The following is a 24,794-nucleotide window of genomic DNA, read 5'->3' on the forward strand; positions in this document are numbered from 1 at the left end:
CAAAATATCTCTGCTGTATTTTTATTGCAAAAGCCATAAATAAACATTATAGAAAATTTAGAGAATATAAACAAGAAAAAAAAGATTTAAAAAGAATATTCATGATCCAACACCTAGAGAAAACCACTGGAAACACCTTAAAGTATATCTTCTCATTCTTTCTGTGCCAAAATATAATGTTTTAATATTTTTGAAAATAAAAGGTATGGTTATAACCTCCATGTTGTTTTCTAACCTGCTTTTTTTACCAAATCATATATTTTGAACCTCATTTAAAGTTAATACATTTCTGGGCTTCCCTGGTGGCGCAGTGGTTGAGAGTCCGCCTGCCGATGCAGGGGACACGGGTTCGTGCCCCGGTCCGGGAAGATCCCACATACCGCGGAGCGGCTGCGCCGGTAAGCCATGGCCGCTGAGCCTGCGCGTCCGGAGCCTGTGCTCCGCAACGGAGAAGCTACAACAGTGAGAAGGCCCACGTACCGCAAAAAAAAAAAACCCAAAAACGTTAATACATTTCTACCTACAGCATCATTTTAAGTGTTGTGAACATAATTAATTTAAACAGTCACCTCGTTACCAATCAAGACTTTGAAAACTGTTGCTGTATTCTGACGTAGTGGTTGGAGAATTCTGTTTCAGATAAATAAGTTGTCTCTCTCAGGCTCGTGGACCCTTGGCATGAACCAAAGAGGAAAAAAAGGTCTATTGAACAGTCATCATGCTACCGAATCTATTTCACTTTTGTCCTCTAGGCACAAAGGAATGACTGTTCTCATTCTCTAGCTTCCATGTTATGTATCTTGTTAGAGTTTCTAACTGGGCTGCTCTACCATTATTAATTATATGTCCTTTTTAGCTTGGGAAGTACGTCAGTGACTGAATAGTGATCCATCTTCCTTCACCAGAATGAACATGCAGAATGTCAATACAGTGCTAGGTTTCAGGGAGAAACCATCTTTGTAACTAAATAAAGCAAGAATTTAACAGAGCACTAACTCCCTCTTTGGGGTGTGCCCCCTGAGTCCTTCTAAGAACGGGGGGTTAAGTATATATATATCAAGATCCATCTTCGGAGATTATTCATGTGAGTTGTTATTCTGTGTCCCATTTCATTTGATGGAGCAGCTGCTAGCCCGCTGAGCATGGCCACAATCATACCTTCTCTTCCAGTCATCAGCTTTTTTTTTTTTTTTTTTAAAAAAAAAAGCAATTCTAGGGGCCTTCCCTGGGGGCGCAGGGGTTGAAATTTTTGCTATTTGCCTTTATCTTTGATTTTATTCTAAATACATTCCTCCTTTCTCTGTAAGTGTGGTAAGAGGAGACTGGCTGTTGGCTGTCCAGCCTCTATTCCCCTTCCTTCATGATGACAGTAACCTGTTTACTTTAGGAAACGGTCTCTTGCACCATTCTCAGCCATGCAGAACTGATGTGAGGGGCCCTACAGCCACCTCTGATTACAACCTGATTTCTCTCTTCCTAGACAAAGCGATTGGTTCAAAGACAGTCACAGGACTTAAGCAAGTCCAATCAGTGGTCCTTTGATAGGGATTCTGGGGCACAGAGTCCTTTCTCTTCTGTTTGATGTTAATGAGGAAGCATGTCCCCTTTCCCCCAGGAGCTACTGGTAGACATCTGGCAACAATGAGAAGAGCCAGCCTTAGGATGAAGAGAGTAGAGACAGGAAGAAACAGAATCCTTTGAGTTGCTGGATCAAATCTTGCCCAAAATCCCTTCTACATTTGTCCCTTTCAAATACATGAACTAATAAGTTATTTTTCTTTCTAAGCCAGTTTGGGGAAGGTTTTCTAATGCTTATACCTGAAAGATACCTACCATAACTGATGCCATTTGTAAAGAAACTGCAGCAAACTTATAGCTTTCTTTCCATTGATGGTCTTCTTCTTATTTACAAATTCTTCTTCTTCTGTAACCCCTGGGTTTTCTGCCCATTGAACCCACAATCTGCTTCTCATCACTGCCTTTCTGCACCTTTCCTCTTTTCCATGCATCCCAAATATCTCAAACTCCCTTTCTTTTCAAAGCTGCCACAACCCCTTCTCCAGCCCTGGGAGATTTTCTGTTTCCAGGAGTGACAAAGAAATAGGACACAATCCCCCAGTTTCCTTCTTCTTTCCTTTTATAGGAGGCAAGCACTTGGGATGTTCAGACCTCAGGAATTTGTTGCTGTGCACTTTGGGGAAATATCCAGGGCAGCAAAATTACAAACACAGGGCTTGTGCAGGGTTGCAGAAAGCACTTGCTGTTATTGTCTTTGGGCTGTAGGACCTAGTTCCTGGCTGGTTCCAAGGTGTCATCCTCATATGACATTGGAAAGTTGGCCTAAAGTACTTAGCCCAGGAAATTCAAGTTGGCGCCTTTGGTAGGTCTGGGGACATTCTGAGTTGCAATCTAAACTTGCTTCCTCATTTTTGTGGCAGGTATGGATTCTTAGGTCTTTTCACTTTTAAAATTTTTATTTGTTTATCTTTTAAAATTTATTATTTATTTATTTATTTTTGGCTGTGTTGGGTCCTCGTTTCTGTGCGCGGGCTTTCTCTAGTTGTGGCGAGCGGGGGCTACTCTTCGTTGCGGTGTGCGGGCTTCTCATTGCGGTGGCTTATCTTGTTGAGGAGCACGGGCTCTAGGCGTGTGGGCTTCAGTAGTTGTGGCACGCGGACTCAGTAGTTGTGGCATGTGGGCTCAGTAGTTGTGGCTCACGGGCTCTAGAGTGCAGGCTCAGAAGTTGTGGTGCATGGGGCTTAGTGGCTCCGCAGCGTGTGGGATCCTCCCGGACTAGGGCTTGAACCCGTGTCCCCTGCATTCATAGGCGGATTCTTAACCACTGCGCCACCAGGGAAGTCCCTTAGGTCTTTTTAGAGGAGGAAAGAACTTCTCACCTGGTCCCCAGAAATTATTTCTGTGGGCTTTTGGCCACTCTGCACCTAATTTATGGATGCCTCACCTGCCCTTCAAGAAGAGCTCTCCAACTCCAGTCCTTGTAAATCCTACCTAGTGTAGGTAACACCTGTTGTTTATTCCTCAGCATTGAGTCTCTTCCTTCATGGTAGGAGTACCCCAATTTCTTAGGGAAGCCACCTCTCCCTGACTCTTAGTCATGAGATTTAGGTGGGAATGCCCTTCGCTCCACAGGTGGGCTCTGATTAACTGAAACCAATCAGCAAAGCCCACATCTGACTACAGTGATTAGTTCAGGATGGGCACATGACCCCATTTAGGCCATAGAGACATGAGGAAGTATTTGCTAAGTTCTTCATCCAGACTTCAGCCTGTCTAGTGTCATCTCCTGCAACTTCCTAGATGCCCCCTTGGCTTCAGCCCCTGAAGTCCTTTCTTTTTTTCTTGCCCAGATCTCTCTGTTCTACCCAACTTGCCCCTAGTGCTTTTTCAAGATACTAATGCAGGGACTTCCCTAGTGGTCCAGGAGTTAAGACTCCTCCCTTCCACTGCAGGGGACACAGGTTCAATCCCAGGTCGGGGAACTAAGATCCCACATGCTGCGCAGCACGGCCAAAAAATTGAAAAAAAAATAAATAAATAAAAGATACTAATGAAGATTCTATTCTAACCAACATTTGATTCCTTTACCTCTTGTTCTAAACCAGGGATAGCAAGTAGACTTTATCTTGCTGGTCAACTATGATCAGTAAGTATTAGGACTGAGATCTGTGCTAAGAAAGATTCTGAGGTTGCCTCTGGCTTCAGCAAGTAAGTGTGCAGTGATCACTTAGTGATGTCTGCCGTGGGCATGGGATGGAGAGACCATGTACCTTATGTTTTTTCTATCAGTGTTCTAAGTCAAGGTCTGAGCCTAGCTCCTCTAGCAGTCATAGCCTTTCAGATGCCTCTCTGCAGCTCCTGGCTGAATGTATCTTTTCCTGGTTGACTTACGGGTGCACCCAATAACCTTCTGCTTCTTGTCTAAGGAACACATTGTGTTCATAGTCCTCTCGCAGATCTGAAATGACTGACATACCCTCAGACAAGTGATTTGCTTGGCCCCCTTCCTGGCTTATATTATTTGCTGCTTCCATCTGCTCAAGTTTCCGGTGGCTCATTCAGGTGTCCCAGTGGTGTTCCTCCCTCCTTCCCCAGCTACAACGGTCATTTTAGGATTATAATTTACAATATCAAAATGGCTTAAACACGAATAGACGTGATTTCTACCAAGAGAACAGGTGGACTGTTGATCACCCACCAGTCCCCATGCATGGCTAATAAAGTTTCATCCTTTTTATAGACACGGCTGAGCCAAGCTTTATTCACGATTCTTTCCTCGAAACCACAGCAACGTCTTTGGCACTCTAGAAATTCTGATTCCTGAACAAAATCCATTTGTACCAGCGTTTGAGCTCTACAAATGTAATATATTTATCCTGTTTTTAACAGGAGAGCTTTCTGTATCCTATGTGGTGTGTAATCAGTGCCAACTTTCAGTTGATATCCCAGCTCAGAGACAGATCCATCTGAGGTCCCACTCACCTTTGTCAGCAGGTTCTTACCAGTGAGTGGAATCATGATGTGGGCTGTGTATGGTATTTGCAGAGGGGTGTCTAGTCTGTGAGCCCCTCACCTAGTGGTCTGAGCTGAGGAAGTACAAAGGGACCTGGAATGTCCTGTGAGGATTGGAGGATCCCCATCTCAAGATCCTTGATTTATTCACACCTGCAGAGTCCCTTTTACCATGTAAGGTAACAGGTTCCAGGGATTGAGACATGACATCTTTTGGGGGGTCACTAATCAGGCTACTGTAGACCTATAGCTATAGGGGGACCTGCTACTGCAGAAAAGGATCTGCTCAAAACAAATGAGCTTGTCATTATGTCATTTGCTTGTCTCTCATTGTACCTACTGGAAATATGATAAAACTGCATATAGCCCACACAATCTATGAAAATTTTGGAACATAAGTCACGGTTCTCCCTGTGGTAGGCCTTTGCAGTTTTGCCACCCAGGATCCACGTCTCCCTCTCAATATAGCCAGACTGTCTGGGTTCATCTCCTGCTCTACCACTTACTGGCTGTGTGACCTTGGAGGATGTACTTAAACTCTCTGTGCCTTGAGTTCCTTGTACATAAAATAAAATGATAATTGTACCTCTAGCATATGGTTCTTGTAAGAATTAAATGAGTAAATGTGTATAAAGTGTTTCAAAAACTGCCCTGCACATAGTGTATGTGTGAACTGTTGTCCCTATTACTCCAACTTTCCTCTGGGGAAATCGTCCGCCCCCCCTTCCTTCAGCGTATGTGTTTCGGACACAGCTGACTCCACCTTTACATCTGCTTTCGGTCTGACATCTCACCTAAGCCCTCTCTGAATCCAGATTTGCTGGTTCCATCTCTCCAGAAAGAGAACTTCTTGGCCAGGGACAGAGGGTGGATCTGGGGTAACAACTGACTTGCTCCTGATTAACTCGCACTATTTAGTAAATGAAAGCTCTCCATTCTTTAACCTTAGGTGATTCATATTATAAAAGAAAATAGCCTCATAATATATCAGTTCAAAATTACTTTGTGAGAGTTCTGTTCTGGCCTAAAAGTGATAGGGGTAGGGGGAGTATTTCTGATCCACCTTTCCCTTTCTGCTGAGTCCCACTTTCCAGCACTACAGTCTCCAGAATTGTTGGATCTCTAGTCTGCTGCCATCATCTCTCATTCTTTTTGTCCTTGTGGATTTTTCCTATTTTATTCTTTTTCAGTCATGTTATTGGGATTGTAGAAGGGAGAAATGATAATAAGCCTGTGTTCAACCCACTTTAACCATAAAGCCTTTGAGGAATCAAAAAACCTTTGCTGGAAAATGCACAGGCAGCCTTGCCTGGCCAGTCCATCTTTTACAAGTCCCTGAACTACACCAACCTACGTAGAAATTACATCCGCAAATCCCAGTAACTATTTTTGAAGAAATGTGAGTACTCAGACACCTATTACTCTTCAGGGTGAAATGTCTTCCTTCTAAAAGAAATAATAAATTACATACTAAGAATTAATCCCTGTTCTTTGTTCAATGAGACGAATAGTCATGGCTCACAAATGAAACCACCTTGCTTTGGTTCCTGCGACCTTCCACCCACACCCCTGCTTTGTCTACTTTGGGATTGCCCTTGGGGCTCCCAAAGGATACCAGCTCTTTGTCAGAATTGCAGGCGTGTTCTGGTGGGCTTTTTTTTTTTCTTTTTTAATTGTCTTTCTTTGTTCTCTACCGTGTGAGAGGTTGTGGATTCACAGCTAAACAATCATCTGCCCCTCATCACCTCACTCTCTTATCATCAGCTGCCACCGTGACTACAGAACAAAAACAAGGAGAAACAAGGATGTAATTCAGCCATCTGAAGATGGCGTGTGGGAAATGCCAGTTACTGACTCACTTACCTTGAAATAATACATCTTGACATCTTGGGGGTCAGGATGGGCTACCCATTCAGATAATTTTCTATAAATTTCTCCAGACAGAGGCCCCATGCCCCTCTTACTTCACCTGTCCACACTGAAACAACTCACATAATAAATTATGATGCCGGAGAAGAGCTGGGTTTTGTGGAAACCAAAGCTTACACAATTTAGAGGGAGGTGGGCTCCTTCTTTAGGAAAAAGAATGCAAAATTGTAAACAATGAAGTCGAATATTTACATAAAATGGGAAAAGAAATTACAGCCAGTCACAAAATTTAAAAAGCTGACAGGGACTTCCTTGGTGGTCCAGTGGTAAAGACTCCACACTTCCAACTGCAGGGGGCGTGGGTTCGATCCCTGGTTGGGAAACTTAAGATCCTGTAGGCTGCGCAGCATGGCCAAAAAATTTAAAAAATAAATAAAATAAAAATAAAAAGCTGACAAATACTACAAAAATTTAGAAAAATAATATCTTCATTATTTGATGGCTTGACACATCTAATATCCTCTCTATTGTTTGGTGACATACCTCTATACACTTCTTATGACAATGATTTTGTAATATCATTTTCTACCAAAAGATTACTCAGTCTTTCCTCTAGCATGGTTGAATAAATTTCTTTTATTGATATGTTAGAAAAGGTTTTTCAACCTCAGAACTGGTTACTGGTAAACCATGTAATTTTTTTTCATTTTAACATCTTTATTGGAGTATAATTGCTTTGCAATGGTATGTTAGCTTCAGCTTCACAACAAAATGAATCAATTATACATATACATATGTTCCCATATCTCTTCCCGCTTGCGTCTCCCTCCCTCCCACCCTCCCTATCCCACCCCTCCAGGCGGTCACAAAGCACCGAGCTGATCTCTCTGTGCTATGCGGCTGATTCCCACTAGCTATCTACCTTACGTTTGGTAGTGTATATATGTCCATGCCTCTCTCTCACTTTGTCACAGTTTACCCTTCCCCCTCCCCATAGCCTCAAGTCCATTCTCTAGTAAGTCTGTGTCTTTATTCCTGTTTCACCCCTAGGTTTTTCATGACATTTTTTTTTCTTAAATTCCATATATATGTGTTAGCATACGGTATTTATCTCTCTCTTTCTGACTTACTTCACTCTGTATGACAGACTCTAGGTCTATCCACCTCATTACAAATAGCTCAATTTCGTTTCTTTTTATGGCTGAGTAATATTCCATTGTATATATGTGCCACATCTTCTTTATCCGTTCATCCGATGATGGACACTTAGGTTGTTTCCATCTCCGGGCTATTGTAAATAGAGCTGCAATGAACATTTTGGTACATGACTCTTTTTGAATTATGTGGTTTTCTCAGGGTATATGCCCAGTAGTGGGATTGCTGGGTCATATGGTAGTTCTATTTGTAGTTTTTTAAGGAACCTCCATACTGTTCTCCACAGTGGCTGTATCAATTTACATTCCCACCAACAGTGTAAGAGGGTTCCGTTTTCTCCACACCCTCTCCAGCATTTATTGTTTCTAGATTTTTTGATGATGGCCATTCTGACTGGTGTGAGATGATATCTCATTGTAGTTTTGATTTTCATTTCTCTAATGATTAGTGATGTTGAGCATTCTTTCATGTGTTTGTTGGCAGTCTGCATATCTTCTTTGGAGAAATGTCTATTTAGGGCTTCTGCCCATTTTTGGATTGGGTTGTTAGTTTTTTTGTTATTGAGCTGCATGAGCTGCTTATAAATTTTGGAGATTAATCCTTTGTCAGTTGCTTCATTTGCAAATATTTTCTTCCATTCTGAGGGTTGTCTTTTGGTCTTGTTTATGTAAACCATGTAATTTTTTTAAATTGTTGTCAAATTTGGGAAATCCTACATCAGCTTTCTTTCATATATAAGCTGTAAGATTTCATGCATATTTCAAGTTTTCTTGCACAGGGACTAATCTTCAGTACTTTTTGAATTAATGACCCTCATTAACCCGTTTGTCATTGATAGCCCCATTGTTCTGGTGGATTATGATGTCAGTATTTTATGCTAGATCAAGAAGAAACAGATATCAAACAATATAGAAGCTTATTCTTTACTTCTATTCAAAACTTCTCTCTTCCTCTTTATGAATTACTACTTTGGATATAATTTGAAAAACAAATTGCTTATTTATGACTCCCCTTCTCTTCCCATTCCTACCTAGCTCCCTTCTGCACCCTGCAGGGCCTCTCACATATATGGACACTCCAGTCCATACAACCAAGCTTTATCCATAGCCTCCAGCAAACTGCTGTGCCTTGGCCACTTCTTGGGCCTAGGGGTGTGCATTCCTACAGCATGGTCCACTCTTGGAAGTCTGGACTCAGGGGAGAGGCCCATGTAGATCCTGGGAGTGGGCTCAGGACCATTTGGACAGGGAATTTTGTAGTCCTGGGTACTCAAATTATGGGAAGAAGGGAAGGGTATAAATTCCTGGTGGGCACAGCCCCTGGACCCTGCAGACTTCTCATCTAGAGGGGAGGGGTGCAGCAGGAGGAGAGCCACAGAGAGGCTCTCTGATGTGTGAGGCCCAGGGCAGGAGCTCCTGTTGCTCAGGACCAAAAGCAGTGCTGATACCATCTCAACTTTCCTTTAACCAGATCTCCAAAGTGCCCACACCCACTCCAGTTCCACCCAACATGAGGGGAAATGTGATGCAGATTTTACTAAAACATGAGACCCCATTGAACACATTACTATAGCCCTTCTGGCACCTTGGAGGGGGCCCATGCAAACGAGGGATTTCTTTGGTTTCACAGTAAGTTGCCTCTGTGTAATATGCAGCAGTTATCTGGGGATCTGGCACACTGAATGAACACCAGTCTCAAAGTTGGACCTCGAATTTAAATTCTTGTCCTTATTCAGTGCTAAAGTTTTAAGTGAATCCCTGCACTGATTCTGCACCCTTGGAACCATTCCTTGCCTTTCCCTTGCTCTGCTCTGTATCTCAGAAGGCCAGTGCCAGTCCGCAGGAGATTGAGGGGATAGGAAAGAAGCCAGGGTATTTCTTCCTCTCCCTCTCTGCCTGAGGCCTCTTCTCCATGTCTCTAACTCTCACTGGATGGACCTCTTGCTTCATGGTTCCAGCTTTTCCTGGGTGACCCTGTACCTAAGTTCCAGTAACACCACCCCCTCCATTTGTCCTTCCAACTGAGTGGTTCTCACCCAGGGACGTTTCTGCCTACTCCCCACCCCTTCTACTCAAGGGACATTTAGCAATGTCTGGAAACATTTTTGGTTGTTACAGCTTAGGTGAGGGGGGATGCTACTGGCATCTAGTGGCTGAAGGCCAGACATAAAGACTAAACATCCTATGATGCCCGGGACAGCCCCTCACACTAAAGGATCAGCTGACCCAAAACACCAATAGTCCCAAGGTTGGGAAACCTGCTCTAGCCTAAAGGCAGTAGTGGCTCCTTCCATTGCTCATCTCAGGTTTGCCTCATTGTTCTGTCTGGTGCTTAGCTGTTCCGTTATGTGTCACCAATCCCCTGTATTAAATTCCTTCTGTTTAAACACTTAAAAGTGGCTTCTGTTTTCTTGGTTAAATTGACTAATGCCTCCCCAGAGTATCAGCTCAGCTTCTTTATTTTTCTCTTCTCTACTCAACTAAGTCAGTGATAATTTCTCTGCCAACTCCCCATCTGTATTAATCAGGGTTCTCCAGAGAAACAGAACCAATAGGATATATATATATATAGATATAGTTATAGATATAGATACATAGATATAGATATAGGTATATATAGATATATATCTCAAGAGATTTATTATAGGAATTGGTTCATATGGTTATGGAGGCCTAGAAGTCCCCTGATCTGCTGTCTGCAAGCTGGAGATCCAAGAAAGCCAGTGGTGTAATTCAGGCTGAGTTCAAAGGTCCAAGAATCAGGAGCATCAATATCTGAGGGCAGGAGGAGATGGACATCCCAGCTTAAACACAGAGCACATTGCCCTTCCTTTTCCTTTTTGTTCTATTCATGCCCTCAACGGATTGGGTGGTGCCCATCTGCTCTGGTGGGGGTGATCTTCTTTACTCAGCCTCCCAACTCAAATGCTGATCCCTTCTGAAAGCACCCACACAGACATATCCAGAAATAATGTTTTACCAGCTATTTGGGCATTTCTTATCCCAGTCAAGTTGACATATAAAATTAACCATCACACTATCTCACTCTTTCACTCCAGAACTTTATCGTTTTCATAGAGTATTTTTTGATTAATAGACTATATTATTTTATTATGAAGCTCACCCAGGGTTATAAAATGAGCAGAAGAAAATGCATAACTTTCTTCTACTAAATAAAAATAGAGCACTCAGATTAATATAATCCAATATCCATCCTTCAGAATATATTATTTTTAAAATGCATTTGGTTAATTTAATATTACTATAAATACAAAGTGTAGATTAATTTAAACCTGATTAAAGTGAGGTCTTTGGGGATTCTTCTTAATTCCCTGTTTGGCAAAATTGAGGAGAGTGCTATTTTTTTTTTCCTGTATTTAAAAAATTTTCAGCATAACGAGTTGAGTTCAACTTATGGAGTACCAAAGTGATGAAAAAAAAAAACATTTTGGGCTTCCTCCATGTCAGGGGATGTATTGGTTTCCTAGTGTTGCCAAAACAATGCGCCAAAACCTGCGTGGAGTAAAATGACAAATTTATTTTCTCAATTCTGGAGGCCAGAAGTCCAAAATCAAAGTGCTAGTAGGGCCATGCTCCCTCTGAAGGTGCTGGGGAAGGAACAATTCCAGGCCTCTCTCCTAGCTTCTGGTGGCCTCAGGCATTCCTTGGCTTGTAGACGCATCACTCCAATCCTCTGTCTTTACGTGGCGCTCTCCCTGCATCTTCACATGGTCTTTCCTCTGTGTACATCCGTGTCCATGTCCAAATTTTACCTTTTTATAAGGATACCAGTTATATTGGACTAGGGCCCACCCAACTGAGCTCGTTTTAACTTAATTTCCAATTAAGGTCCCATTCTGAGTTACTGAGAGTTAAGACTCCAACATACCTTTTTTTGGGGGGGGGGCACTATTCAACCAATGACAGGATTGTTCATGTTTTTGTACCCTTTTTAATGACTTTTTGAGTGAGGGGAACTTGTATATTCATTCAGGCTCAAAAGATATATTTTAACTTTGCTTTTTTAAAGAGTAGTTAAAACTTCTATTTGTCTTTAGGGAACTTACTCAACAAATACCTAGTAGGCAGCTACTATGCATTAGGTATTGTGCTGAGTATGCTCAAATGACCAAAACAAAGTCCCAACTGTAAAGGATCTCACTCATAGTCTAGTAGGTGCCATGAATAGGAAAACAATTCTAATGTAGTCGGAGAATTGCTGTATTAGAGATCTAAGGAGGGGATTTGTGGCTCAAACAGCACTGTATGGAGATGGAATCAGGGCTGGGTCAGGGGTGTGGCATCCTCCAGGAGCAAGGGAAGGGTAGTGCAGGTCTGAGAAACTGTGGACAGAGACCTGGAGAGCAGGGGCTGCTCAGAGAGGCAGGACCATCTGTGGTCACTGCTCACAGGAAGCACAGACAAAGGAGTGGGGAGTGGATGAGAGCAAATGGAGGCCGTGCTAGGAAGGTGTGGTCCAATGTACCTTGCTAAGGACCTGGTGATGAGCAGCTGAGTTTTGTAATCAAGGGAGTAATATCAGATTTGTTTTGGAAAGATGAATTTGAGAGTACCACCGTCAGGGGTGGATTTCTGTTTGTTTACTTGTTTCTAAATTTAAAGTTCATTTCCTTGTCCTCATTACTAATCTCTCAACAGCTTTCACCAGAGTTGACTGCTTCCTTCTTTTTGAAATAATTTCCTCTCCTGGCCTCTATCACTGTGACTTTCTGGTTTCTCTCCTGGGTCATGGCTTCTCTTCCTTGCTGACTCTTCCTCTGTGAGTCTCAAGGCTCATGCAGGGACCTTCTTCCTTCTCTTCTCTCTTCTTATCTCCCCTCTTTCCTGGATGATCTCATCCAGTCCCATGGCTTCAAATTTGTATCCCAGCCCTGGCCTCTCCCTTAAGACCCACGCTTGTCTGTCTAACTGTCTCATCCATCCTGCCACCCGGGTCCCTATGGGCACCTCAAACTCAGTATCTTAAATCTATTTCTTCCCAAGACTTCCCCAGCTCAGTGAATGGCCCACATTTGCCCAAGTAGTTGCTCAACCCCCAGAGGCAAGATTTGTCTTTAATTCCTCCATTTCCTTCATCTCCCACATACAAATACATCTCGGGATCTTTCTGGCTCTACAACCAAAATATGTCTTTAATCCATCCATTTATCCCCATCTCCACTATCACCTCATTAGGCTAGGTCCCCACTGTCTCTTACCTAGCTGATTACAATGGTCTCCTAACTGGTCTCCCCACACACGCCCTTATCCATTGTATTCTCCACCCAACAACCCTAATTATCTTATTAGAATTTTTAACCAGATATATCATTCAGTATGCAACTTGAACTTCTTACTATGGCCTGAAAGGCCTACTATGATCTGTTTCCTGTTTCTCTTTAATCTCACCATTCCAACCACTGTCCTTCCTTCTGTTCCATGAAAACGCCTGTCCCTTTCCTGCCTCTGGGCCTTTGCACTTGCTGTTCCCTCTGTCTAGAACCTTCTCCCTAAACTGCTTGCGTGTCAATCTCTTTCTCACCCTTCAGGACTTTGTTCACATGTCACCTTCTCAAGGAGGCCTTCCTGGCCTATCCCATCTAAAGGAGGCCTCCACTCTTATTACTCTATTATATTTGTTTTTCCCTTGTTTTTTTATTACCTTGTTTATTTCCATCAGAGCATTTTTCAAAATATGAATGTATGCTTGTTTATTTAGTTGTTCATATTTTGTTTCTTCCTCTTGCCTCCAAACACCATTCCCTCCCTCCATTCCACAACTTAGGACCCTGTCTACAATATTTGTTATACAGTATGTTACCTCGGGGAGATTTCTAAATACCCATCATCCATCAAGTAGCTCCAATGCTCCCATCACTGTACCTCTTTGTTTACATTGTATAATTTCATCTCCCCAACAATCCTATTGGGGTGGAATTATTATCCCCGTGCTACCAGTGAAGAAACTGTTTTAGAGGATTAGATGATTTTCCCAAGGCCACATAGCCACTAAGATGTGGTGGAGGCAGGATATGAGCCCACATCTGTCTGGTTCTGAAGCCCTCTCTTTCTACTGTGCTGCATGCTGCAGTCCCTGGCACTTAGAGGAATATAGAGAAAGTATAACTTACATGGCTACTCTTCTTCTTTTGCTTGACCGACTTTAAACATCAACCTTCTGACACTTTCGTGGACAAACATTCATTGGTCCATCATCCTTTCACTTGGGAAACTACTGTCTCCCATGCCTAGGAATCCTGCTTAGCCATATGGTACCAGGGACACTAACACCACCCCTCCCTTCTCCACATTGAGTGCACATGTGACCTGGGCTGGCCAATCAGAATATTACTTTCCCAGTTCTCCATACCATTATAGGAAGTAGCATGTGATCTGAACCAGGCCAATCAGCATCCTCTCTGGGACTTTGCTGGAGCTCTAGGGACAATTGTTCCTTTAGGATCATCAAGAGCTGCAAGTGGCTGTCTTAGTCACATAGAGAGATGCCGCTGAAAGAGGAAACCAGACAGAAGACAGCAGAGCTAAGAGATGGATGGAGAGAGAGACAGAAACTTAGTAACATAATTTCAATCCTAACCATTTGCTTATTTGATTAATATCTAGCTCCTCACTAATCTAGTTCCACAAGGGTAAGAATTATGTCTTGCTCTTGTTTGCCGTTGTCTCCCCAGTGCCCAAGGCAGTGCTTGCCATGTAGTAGGTGTCCCAGGTGTATCTGAATGATCGCGAGTATTGATTCTACCAGCAGTGTCTGAGCTCACAGCATAATGATAATATTCAAGAGAAATCGTTTCTATCTCCAGCTTTTGGAATGAGCTGCCTTCGTTTGTGAGGCTTGATTAAAATTGGAGGAAACTTAATCTTAGAGTCATATTTAACCATCTGATATATTTATAATGGGATACATAATAAGAATAATTTAGGTTATAATGGGTGTGGATTGAAAATGGGCAGGGATAATGCATTCTGGCTCTGTTCTTTAGAAATATGTGTGACGTCTGAGGCACTCTAATTTTTTTTAAAATTAATTATTTATTTTTTGGCTGCATTGGGTCTTCCTTGCTGTGCGCGGGCTTTCTCTAGTCGCGCGAGTGGGGGCTACTTTTCGTTGTGATGCGCGGATTTCTCACTGGGTGGCTTCTCTTGTTGCGGAGCACGGGCTCTAGGTGCGCGGGCTTCAGTAGTTGTGGCACGTGGGCTCAGTAGTTGTGGCTCCCAGGCTCTAGAGCGCAGGCTCAGTAGTTGTGGTGCACGGGCTGAGTTGCTCTGCAGCATGTGGGATCTTCCCAGAACAGGGCTCAAACCCATGTCCCCTGCATTGGCAGGCAGATTCTTAACCACTGTGCCACCAGGGAAGCCCTGAGGCACTGTCATTTAATTTGACTTTAATATGTCTTTAAGCACACTGTCAGTTTATAACCTGATTCATCACTCATTCAGAGGCTAAAAATAGAGGCTGATACAGGAGGTTAACATCACCTAGCAAGGAGCGTTTCCTCAAAGGGATGGATGTAAATCAGAGGAAGCACGTCACTCACTCGTATCCAGCGCCACAGGCTGGGTACACCTGGTGCTTGGCAATTGTTTCAGGATGAAATGACTCTTGTGCTGAAACTGCTGTCATTCACGACAGGCGGTTTGAGAGGGTTTCAGAATATGAGACAACTGAAAATCTGACCCCAGCCAGCCCTTGATAAGCATTCCCTATGGACCATGGTCCCTGATTGCCAGTTGCTTTCATTTGGTGTCCAGGGAAGCAATTCAAACAGCGGGATGGACTGTGGGAAAGGAAGACAATTTGGGATGTCTCTTAATTTTTTTCTGGAAAAACCGCTAATCTTTCATTGTGTCCTAACTTCCCTTTTGGTAACATAAAAATGGTTTATGTTTCCCCTCTGGAGTCTGCCAAGTCCTTAGAGATCCTCGGGGGCGGTGGGGAGGGGCAGCACAAAAATAAAGGATGCAAATTGTGACACTGTGAGCAAGAGGAAGGAGAGGCGCTGACCTCTGACGGCTCACAGCCAGGCAGCACAATGAATGAAACTTGGCAATTTCTGCTCACTTGGGGTAGGCAGAGTTCAGGACTAGAATTACAGATGAGGGAAGAAAGTGATCATCTATGGAACATATAGCTGTGTGCTGGTCATGCTATTAGGTATTACCTTCATAGGTATTTTCTCGTAGGTATTACCTGCTTACCTAACAGGTATTATTGCATGGCATATGGTGTTACCTTAAGAGTTGAACTGTTCTATAGATGAGGAACTTGCCTCTCATGGGAGGTAAGTAATTTCTAAGCCAGTAAGTTAAAGAAGCAGCAATCATCTCCAAGACGAGCTCCAAAGTGCTGACGCTTTTCCTCTTAGCATTACACTGTGCCACCTATATTCATCTATGAGACAGAAAAGCAAAGGAGATATTTGCCCAAATGTACCGACGACTGCAGGCCCCTTTGGGGGCCCCGGGTTTAGGTAGGAAGGGGCACCTGTCTGTGGAGTAGGGATGGCTCAATGTCATGGACAACATTATAGTTTGGAAAGAATCAAGATCTCAACTTCTGTGCCCTCTGAGGTTTCTTTCACGGGTCCCTTTTGTTATTTCAGGACCTCCTCTCCCCAGCCTCCAACTCTCAGGCTTCACTCTGGCTCTGCCCACTTTGGTTCTACCTTTTCTTCTTCCCAACCACGTCCTTTTCCCCTACAAAATTTATTCATCTGAACCTTTCTTCTGGTCATGGGAAGTCATTAGCTTGCTTATTTCTTAGCAAGCTAATTCATGCACGGGTATTAGTGGCAAAAAAGTACTATGGTACTATGGGCAGTGTTCAGTAGTCTCTGACATCAATAAGACTCACTCAGACAATGTTCTGTCTCATTCAGTGGGTTCTGACGTGAGCCTTCAATCCGTTTTCACTGGGGGATTGGTGGAAACCAGGGGTGGTTAAAAGAAACATCTCTGGGGACTTCGCTGGAGGTCCAGTGGTTAAGACTCCACGCTTCCACTGCAGGTGGCACGGGTTCGATCCCTGGTCGGGGGAACTAAAATCCCGCATGCCACATGGTGTTGCTAAAAAAAAAAAGAAAGAAACATCTCTGTTCCCATCCCACCCTATGGAAATTTTCTCCTCCTCAGGGTCTTGTGAATCTTCACAGTTTACCATTCACTTTGCACTGAAATGCCCACTCCCGGTGCCTAGGACAGTATCGTAATGACTGAGCATGTCCTGGGAGCTGTTAGTAAAGGCTCAGATTTAACTGTCAAGTAGAATAAGTATCATCTGTGTTGCCAGAGATTCCCTCTCGTCTCCTGGTCCTCTTGGGCTCTGCAGTGCGGACACCAGCGTCCTTGGCCTGAGGAAGGCTGTTGTCTCTGAGACCCATAGACCCCTAGGGCTCCTGCTATTCTCTCTGACCTCAGAGTGACGTGATGGCAAATGCAAATTCACATCTTCTGTCGTGTGGAGACTTTTTCTTTGGTAAAATATACATGACACAAAATGTACCATTTTAACTATTCAGTGGCATTCAGTATATTCACATTGTTGTACAACCATCGCATCTATCCATCTCAAGAATGGTTTCATCATCCCAAACTGAAATTTCTGTGCTTTTTAAAAAGAAGTCCCCACCCACCCTCCCTTAACCCCTGGTAACTTCTAATTTACTTTCCGCCTCTATGAATTGTCCTATTCGTGTAGGTGGAATCATACAATATTTGTCCTGTCTGGCTTATTTCACTTAGCACAATATTTTCAAGATTTGTCAGTATGTATCAGAACTTCACTCCTATTTAAAGTGGGATAATAGTCCACTGTATGTATATACCACATTTTGTTTATCCATCCATGGACGTTTGGGTTGTTTCTACCTTTTGGTTACTGTGAACCATGTTTCTATGAACATTGGTGTACAAGTATCTGTGTGAGTCCCTGCTTTCAATTCTTTTGTGTATACACCTAGGAGTGGAATTGCTGGATTATATGGTAATTTTATGTTTAACTTCTTGAGGAACCACTAAACTGTTTTCCAAAACAGCTACACCATTTTATATCCCGACCAGTAATGCATGATGGTTTCAACTCTGGTTCGTTTGGTTTGTTTGTTTCTTTGTTTTGACATTTAATAGGAAGAGAACCACTTCCCACTGCACAGATATTATGCCATCTTGAGTTCCCCTGTTGGCATATCATTTACCCATTAATTCATTGAGCAAAAATTTACCAAATACCTGTGAGGTGCTAGGCATTGTACTAGGCACTAGGCCCTGTTGGATAAAATAGCCATGGGTTCTGTCTTCATAGTGCTTACTGTTTAGTTAAAGAGACGAGAAAGAAAGCAAAAATATGCATCATTGCAGATTATGGTAGAGTTCTCTGGAGAAATGAACAGGGACAGTGATAAGGATAATTATAGCGTGAAATTTTATTATTTGCTGTTTTAGGAAACAGCATAGTGTAAGGGATTAAGATGTGAGCTTTGAGGCCTGACAAGATTAATATTAGCTCTGCCATTTCTAAACCTTTTGGCCTTAGACGAGTTGCTTAAACCTCTTTGTGCCTCAGTTCCTGAACTATAAAATGGAGATCATAATAATAGTACTTACTTCAAAGGGTTATTGTGAAGATTACATGATAGGGTCCATGAAAAGTATTCGGCATGCTGCCTATCACATAGTAAGTACTCAGTAAATGTAATAATTTCATAGCTGCTCTTTGTAGGCTACGTGCTGTACTTATAACAATCCACACTTGGACTATTCAGCCAGTTATTCATGTTATGACCCACTAACAACACACAGTGGTCAAGCTTCTGCTTCCTGATACTCTTGACCACATGAGCCTATCCCTCTAGGTCCAGAGCCCAGTGGCCTCCTCTCCTGGCCAGCCTCTAGTTTTCCATCAAAATCTCTGCCCACGCCCTTCCTTCTTCTAGCCAGGAGGCGGTAGTATGAGAATAGAAGCTTCGAAGCTAGGCACATCTCTCTCATCAGTTGGATGATCTTAGAAAGTTACTTACCTCTCTGAGCCTCAGTGTTCCCCTTGGTAAGGCACATCGGAAGCCATTGTGATGATGGGAGATAATGTATCTCAAGTACCCTTATCAGCCCGTCAATCAATGACTCAATCATAACTTTCTCTAGAGATATCTTTTTTCATGGTGAATCTATATATATGTATCGATATTTATATATCTATATTATATATCTATATCTATATATTTAGAATTAGCCAGCTGGACTCAGTTGAGATGATCCCATTTGTTGGCAACATCCAAAGTCATGAGCCAGTCGAACATATGCCTTCTTCTCTCCATCAGGCCCGATCAGGGTGTGACCTTGGCTGCGTCAGTGTCACAGAGCTTCTTCACAGCCTGGTTGATCTGGTGCTTGTTGGCCTTGACACCCACAAAGAACACAGTGTGTCGTCTTCTGTCTTCTTCAAGGCTGGTGTGGTGGTCAGAGGGAACTTAACAGTGGTGTAGTGGTCAAGCTTGTTTCTCCTAGGGGTGCTCTTCCAAGGATATTTGGGCTGCCCTCAAGCTGCAGTACCTTGGGCTGTCAGGAGGTAGGTGAGGTGTGGATCTTTTTTTGTGTGGCTAGGGACACCTTTCAGCACTGTTCTCTTGGCCTTCAAAGCGTTTGCTTTGGCTTCAGCTTTGGGAGGGACAGGGGTGTCCTTCCTCACTTTCGGCACCATCTTGAAAAGCTAGTAGTATCCTAAATAAAATTGATAAGAGCATTTTCAATATTGTCCTGTTAAATTGATGCTTATCTAGTCTAGAAAATTCTAAACTGGGCAGTTAAAGAGTTAATAATTGATTAAATAGGAGGCCCATCATTTTTATAAAAGGTTAACTTTAGGCTCTTGATCAGGAATGTCAAACCCATTATAATATAGCTTCTTCAAGACAATCAGGTACAATGTAAGGCTACAAACAATGCCACCTTTTAAGCTTTGGTTTACCGCCTATGTGTACATTTTAATAAGACTCTGCTAAGTATAGGCCAAACAAATGATCCTCTAACAACAGGAATTCCAGGGGTCCTTCTGGTCAGGAGTCAGCAAACTATGGCCGGCAGGCCAAATACGACCTACACCTTGTTTTTGTAAATAATCACTTATTGGAACACAGCCATGCCCATCCGTTTAGGTATTGTCTATGATGGCCTTTGTGCTACAAAGAGGCAGAGCAGTTTTAACAGAGGCTGTATGGCCCACAAAGCCATCTACAGTATCTCCTATCTGTCCTTTTTTTCAGAAGTTTGCCAGCCCCTATTGCAGGCCAAGACAGGAAATGTTTGGGCAGCAGCCTTCAAATTGTTTGTGTAGCCTTTAACATACATGTGTTGTCTCCTGCTGTTTGCTGGTAGGGTCACTGTTCCGGTGTGCCTTGGGTGTTTCCATAGGAAAGGCTTTAAGTGGCATTTATCAATAGACTTAGTTCAGCATTGCTGAATGAGTGTAGACTTAATTGTAACAAGACCCAATAATTTAGTGGCATGAATAAGGAAGTTTGTTTTCTGCTCATGAAATGTAATAATTTACATTATTACTGCACATAATTTATCCCACATATCCAGTGTGGGTATTCTAGGTGGCTCTGCTCCACAGAGTAATCCTGGGACTCAAGCTCTTTCCGTCTAGTGGCTCTGCCCTGTTAGTTAGGGTCTGTTGTCATCTGCGTGGCCCAGGTTAAGTCACCACATCCAGTTTCCAGCAGTTGAAGAGGAATGGGGAACACAGATGAATATGATGTGTGTGTGCCCAGAAATGGCACACGTCACTCCCACTCATACTCCATAAGCTAGAATTTGGTCGTATGACAGCACCTAATGGCAAGGGAGCCAGAGAAGAAGAAAGAAAGCTTGTCTCTCTCAAAGTAGGTAAGAAGGAATTCTCCGTGGGCATCAAGGTCCTCTAACAACTCCTTGGCCTAAGTTGTAGAGCTTTAGCTCTGCCAAAGGTAGTTTCATGCCAGAGCGTGGTGGAACCTAGCTAGATACGCTGCCCTGATTCTATCAACTCCATCTCCACTTACTCTTCTCTAATAGTTCTGCTCTGTCACCCCCTGTAGCTCCTTCTTCTCTTCCTAACACTTCTTCTTTTTATAAGTGTGGACAATTAATTCCTAGTAGAACGTCTGGCTCTTGCAGCCCTAAGAATGATAACAAAAAAGATGTAGGCACTATGATTATCTCCATATTAAAGATAAAGAAACTGAGATAAAAAAACAATGAAGTAAGCTGCCCAAGGTTATAGCTGGTCACGTATGGCCCTTGAAAAAAAGATATTTTAATCTCTTTTCAGTCCCTTTTGCTGGGTGGGGATTTTATTCCAGAATCTGGCCCATAAGCATGCTGTGAACATCTTACCCTTGCTGAATTAGCAAGCATCATTTGTCAAGGAATTTTCTTTTCACATTTGCAGAAATATTCTTTCCTGTTGTTTACCTTTTTATTTTGTTTATGCAGAGCTGGTTTTGTTTTTCCCCTGATGGTTAGAAGCTTTATGCTTTTATGCAGTAAAACCTGCTGATGTTTTCCTTTATGATTTTTTCCTTACATCCAGGCTTAAAAAACCATCCTCCTTTGAGAATGATAATACATATTTAATTAGATCTTCTTCCTGTTTTCCAGTGTTTGATTTTTTAAATTGTTATTTACTTTTTTTTTTTTTTTTTTTTTTGTGGTACGTGGGCCTCTCACCGCTGCGGCCTCTCCCGTTGCGGAGCACAGGCTCCGGACACACAGGCTCAGCGGCCACAGACCACGGGCCCAGCCGCCCCACAGCATGTGGGATCCTCCCGGACCGGGGCACGAACCCGTGTCCCCTGCATCGGCAGGCGGACTCTCAACCACTGTGCCACCAGGGAAGCCCTGTTATTTACTCTTATCCATCTTGAATTGCTTTTGTCTGTGGAAAAATGAAGATTCCCATTATATTTAGATTTGACTCTACCAGAGAAAGTATTTATTTCAAACAGGCTTAAATGGAGAAAGCCAATACCAGTGACTGACCCCCAAGAAATCTATACCATATTGTTAGTGATAAGATTCCTTAATAGAAGGCTAGGGAGGGTCTAGGTATGGGGTTGCTTATCGCAGGCAGGTGAGTTTATTTCACAGCTGTTGTGAGTGTACTGGATGCTGCTGGCCCACTGGCCACGTACCTTCTCCTGACTCGTGCATCCATCCCCCAGGTACTGTGAGTTTGGGCTGCTAAGCATTCACAGATACATCCTTCTCCAAAGAATTGCCCTCAGCCCAAAGAGAGCCACTCCACCCAGGAAATTACACCTATGCCCCTCCCGACGCCTGGGTCATAACCAGCAGCCAATGACTGATTGACACGGGGTACAAAAGGCTGACCCCCTTGCCTCAAGGTGGGATCAGCTTTGCGATGCTATTTGTGCTGCCGTGCTTCCCCGTGGAATCATCCTGAAGTTCATCTCTGGCTGAGGTCCTCCCCGTGCTTAGTTCCTCCTCCTGCCCTGTCCCTCTCCCTCACTCTTCCTCCTGAGTCCTCCTTCACTAAACCGTATGCACCCCAAACCCTGTCTCAGGCTCTGCTTCTAGGGAATGTGATCTGAGACAGTGAGAAAATCTAATTTAACTAACATTCTAATACACATAATTTATAATCTAATGTATGTAACAAACATGTCTTACAAACTTTGTAGACATAGACTCAAGATCAAAGGTTCTATTTTCAAGAGTTTAAACAAATGTGTAATACATTGTTAACTATGTTGGAGAGTTTTTTACCCTTAAATACTGAAACTGTATTGACGGCCTCTCACTGTTGTGGCCCCTCCCGCTGCGGAGCACAGGCTCCGGACACACAGCCTCAGCGGCCATGGCTCACGGGCCCAGCCGCTCCACGGCACGTGGGATCCTCCCGGACCAGGGCACAAACCCGCGTCCCCTGCCTCGGCAGGCGGGCCCTCAACCACCGCGCCACCAGGGAAGCCCGAGATAAGAATTTTTTAACTTAAGATAGTTGACCCACCTGGATGATATTTATTGTTCCTTGTTTTTTGAGGTTTCTGGGGTGTAAATGTTCTCTAATCCCCTTTCATCATTGTACTGAGAAGAGTAATGTAACCTCAGGATTTGGAATGCTCCGTGTACTTTTGTTCATGAGATTTGCCTCTCAAGCCTTACCATTAAATACCATGTAGCATGTTACCTATAGTCCTTTTCGTTTCAGTCAAAGAGGAATCAAACTATTTCCACAGTGGCATGAATTCATTTCATTCTTCAGAATGTACCCAGCACCAGCTATGGAATAATACTTCCCTTCCCTCACAATGATTATTTTCCAAGGCAATACCACTTGGATCTCAGCATTTCATTTTCTTTTCCATCCCCAGCTTGGCTTCTAAGGATTTTGATTATTCTCTACCTCACATCTGAAGAAGAGACTCGGTGACTTGCTTCAAGTGGGAAGGCCAGAACCTTCCTTCGCGCTCGGAACCGCAAGTTCCAAAGGTACTGTTGACCCTTCCTAGACCCATGCAGCACCTCAATCTGTCTGTACGCGTGTGGACTCAGCTGCTTCTGTTCGTGGCATTGATCTGTTAAGCAGTGACCCTTCCCTCAGTCTCTCTACATTCTGTCTCACTCCACTGGTTTATTAAGAATGAACACTATGTGTGCTTTGAAAATGAACTCAGCACTCCTGGGGCTTGCTTTGAGTTCCTCTCTCTGTTCAGGTAGGACAGCTAGAAGATGGTGCAATGTTTATTTGCTTTTTTGATTCAGACTGTTTCTTTTTTCCTACCCTTGAGATCTCAAAAACCTTCTTAAGCAGCAGCCTGGAGGAACACAAGTGGTATGGGGAAGGGAGGAGAGAGCTAAGGAAGGAAAGGGTTAGTTGAGGAAGAGGAGGGGGCGGGGGAGCAAGGCTAGTGATTTTCTGGGGTTGGCTATGGATCTGACCCTTATTTTCTGAGTGCTGGGCATTTCTCCCATTCTGGATCACTCTTCCCTGGTGCTCATCCTGCCATCTACGGGGCTGTACAAAGAGAAGGGTATGAAAAAAGCATCAAAGTGGGCTTTGGAGTTAGTTACACCTGGCTCTGAATACACCACTTTTAATCTATTGACCTTCTGAAAGTTACTTAAATGCTCTTATATCTTGTGACGTGCACAGTATATCATCTGATCTTTACATGGATTCATGTTAGATGGACTTTTTCAAAAACCATTTAGATGAGGAAGTTATCCTAAGTGTGTGGATTCCCCTGACCTTAATTAGTTGGCCACTCTGGTTAATGCTGCTGAGGCCCAGCATTTTGGAGGCAAAAAAAGGGACCTCTGGTCATCTTACCCAGTCACAGTCATTAATCCTGTCAAGGCCTGAACACTGGCCTCCTGGGTTGTTGTTAGGGTCAAATGAAGTACAAGGTGATTTAGATACTATTATTACTAGCATCTCCATGTTATGGATGTGTGATCTGAGGCACAGAAAAATTAACTTGCCTATCCCACAGCTGGTAATTGACACAGCCAAGATTTGAACCCAGGCCACAAGAGATCCAAATAAAAATAAAATAAAATTATGGGACTATGCGATTTTCTCTTATATTTAAGGTTAGGTTACTTTATTTTGCATCTAGGCAACTTTCTTAGAATGAAAAAAAAATATTTTGCTGACATTTTTTCATAATATTTTTCCAAATATGGTATGACAGCCGGATACATAATATTTCATACTCAAATTTCCCAACATGATCCAAATAAGACTATTTTTACAAAATTATTTGCGGCTTCATCAGTTTTCCCAAGGGCCTCTCCTAAGCCTCTGATAATTCAAATAATTTTCTTTTGAAGTGCCCGTGCAGTTGGTTTTGATTGTATTTGCATTGCAGGCTCATATAATTAGCAGGAGGTGCTCTGGCAAAAAGAGGTGTAAGAGGACATGTACTAGCATTAAGAGGAGAAGTGATTTTCGAGCGGGAACAAGTTTGATATTAGTGAATATTTTTATCTTAAGATGACCTTTGCTTCCCTATGTAACTTGACAATAGCAGGGACTTGGGTAATAAGGGCTGAGCTAATGAGAACCCTCTGGCATTTCATAGACATTAACTGTCTGGCCTTCTTTAGAGAATGGCTACAGCTTAACTGATTTGATAAGGGTATTTGGTGAGTCACTGAGGCAGACAGATTGTAAGGTGACCCCAATGATCTTTGCCTCCTAGAATCCATGCTTTTGTG

At 43.0% G+C, this 24,794-nt stretch overlaps 1 pseudogene; it reads right to left on the reverse strand.

Moving 5' to 3' along the window:
• Window positions 1-18,797: 18,797 nt before the first annotated feature.
• Window positions 18,798-19,269, reverse strand: LOC112405817 (60S ribosomal protein L23a pseudogene; annotated as a pseudogene).
• Between the last annotated feature and the right edge of the window lie 5,525 nt (window positions 19,270-24,794).

This window comes from Neophocaena asiaeorientalis, unplaced genomic scaffold (genome assembly GCF_003031525.2).
Source record: "Neophocaena asiaeorientalis asiaeorientalis breed wild unplaced genomic scaffold, Neophocaena_asiaeorientalis_V1.1 scaffold92, whole genome shotgun sequence".
NCBI classification, from domain to species: Eukaryota; Metazoa; Chordata; class Mammalia; order Artiodactyla; family Phocoenidae; genus Neophocaena; species Neophocaena asiaeorientalis.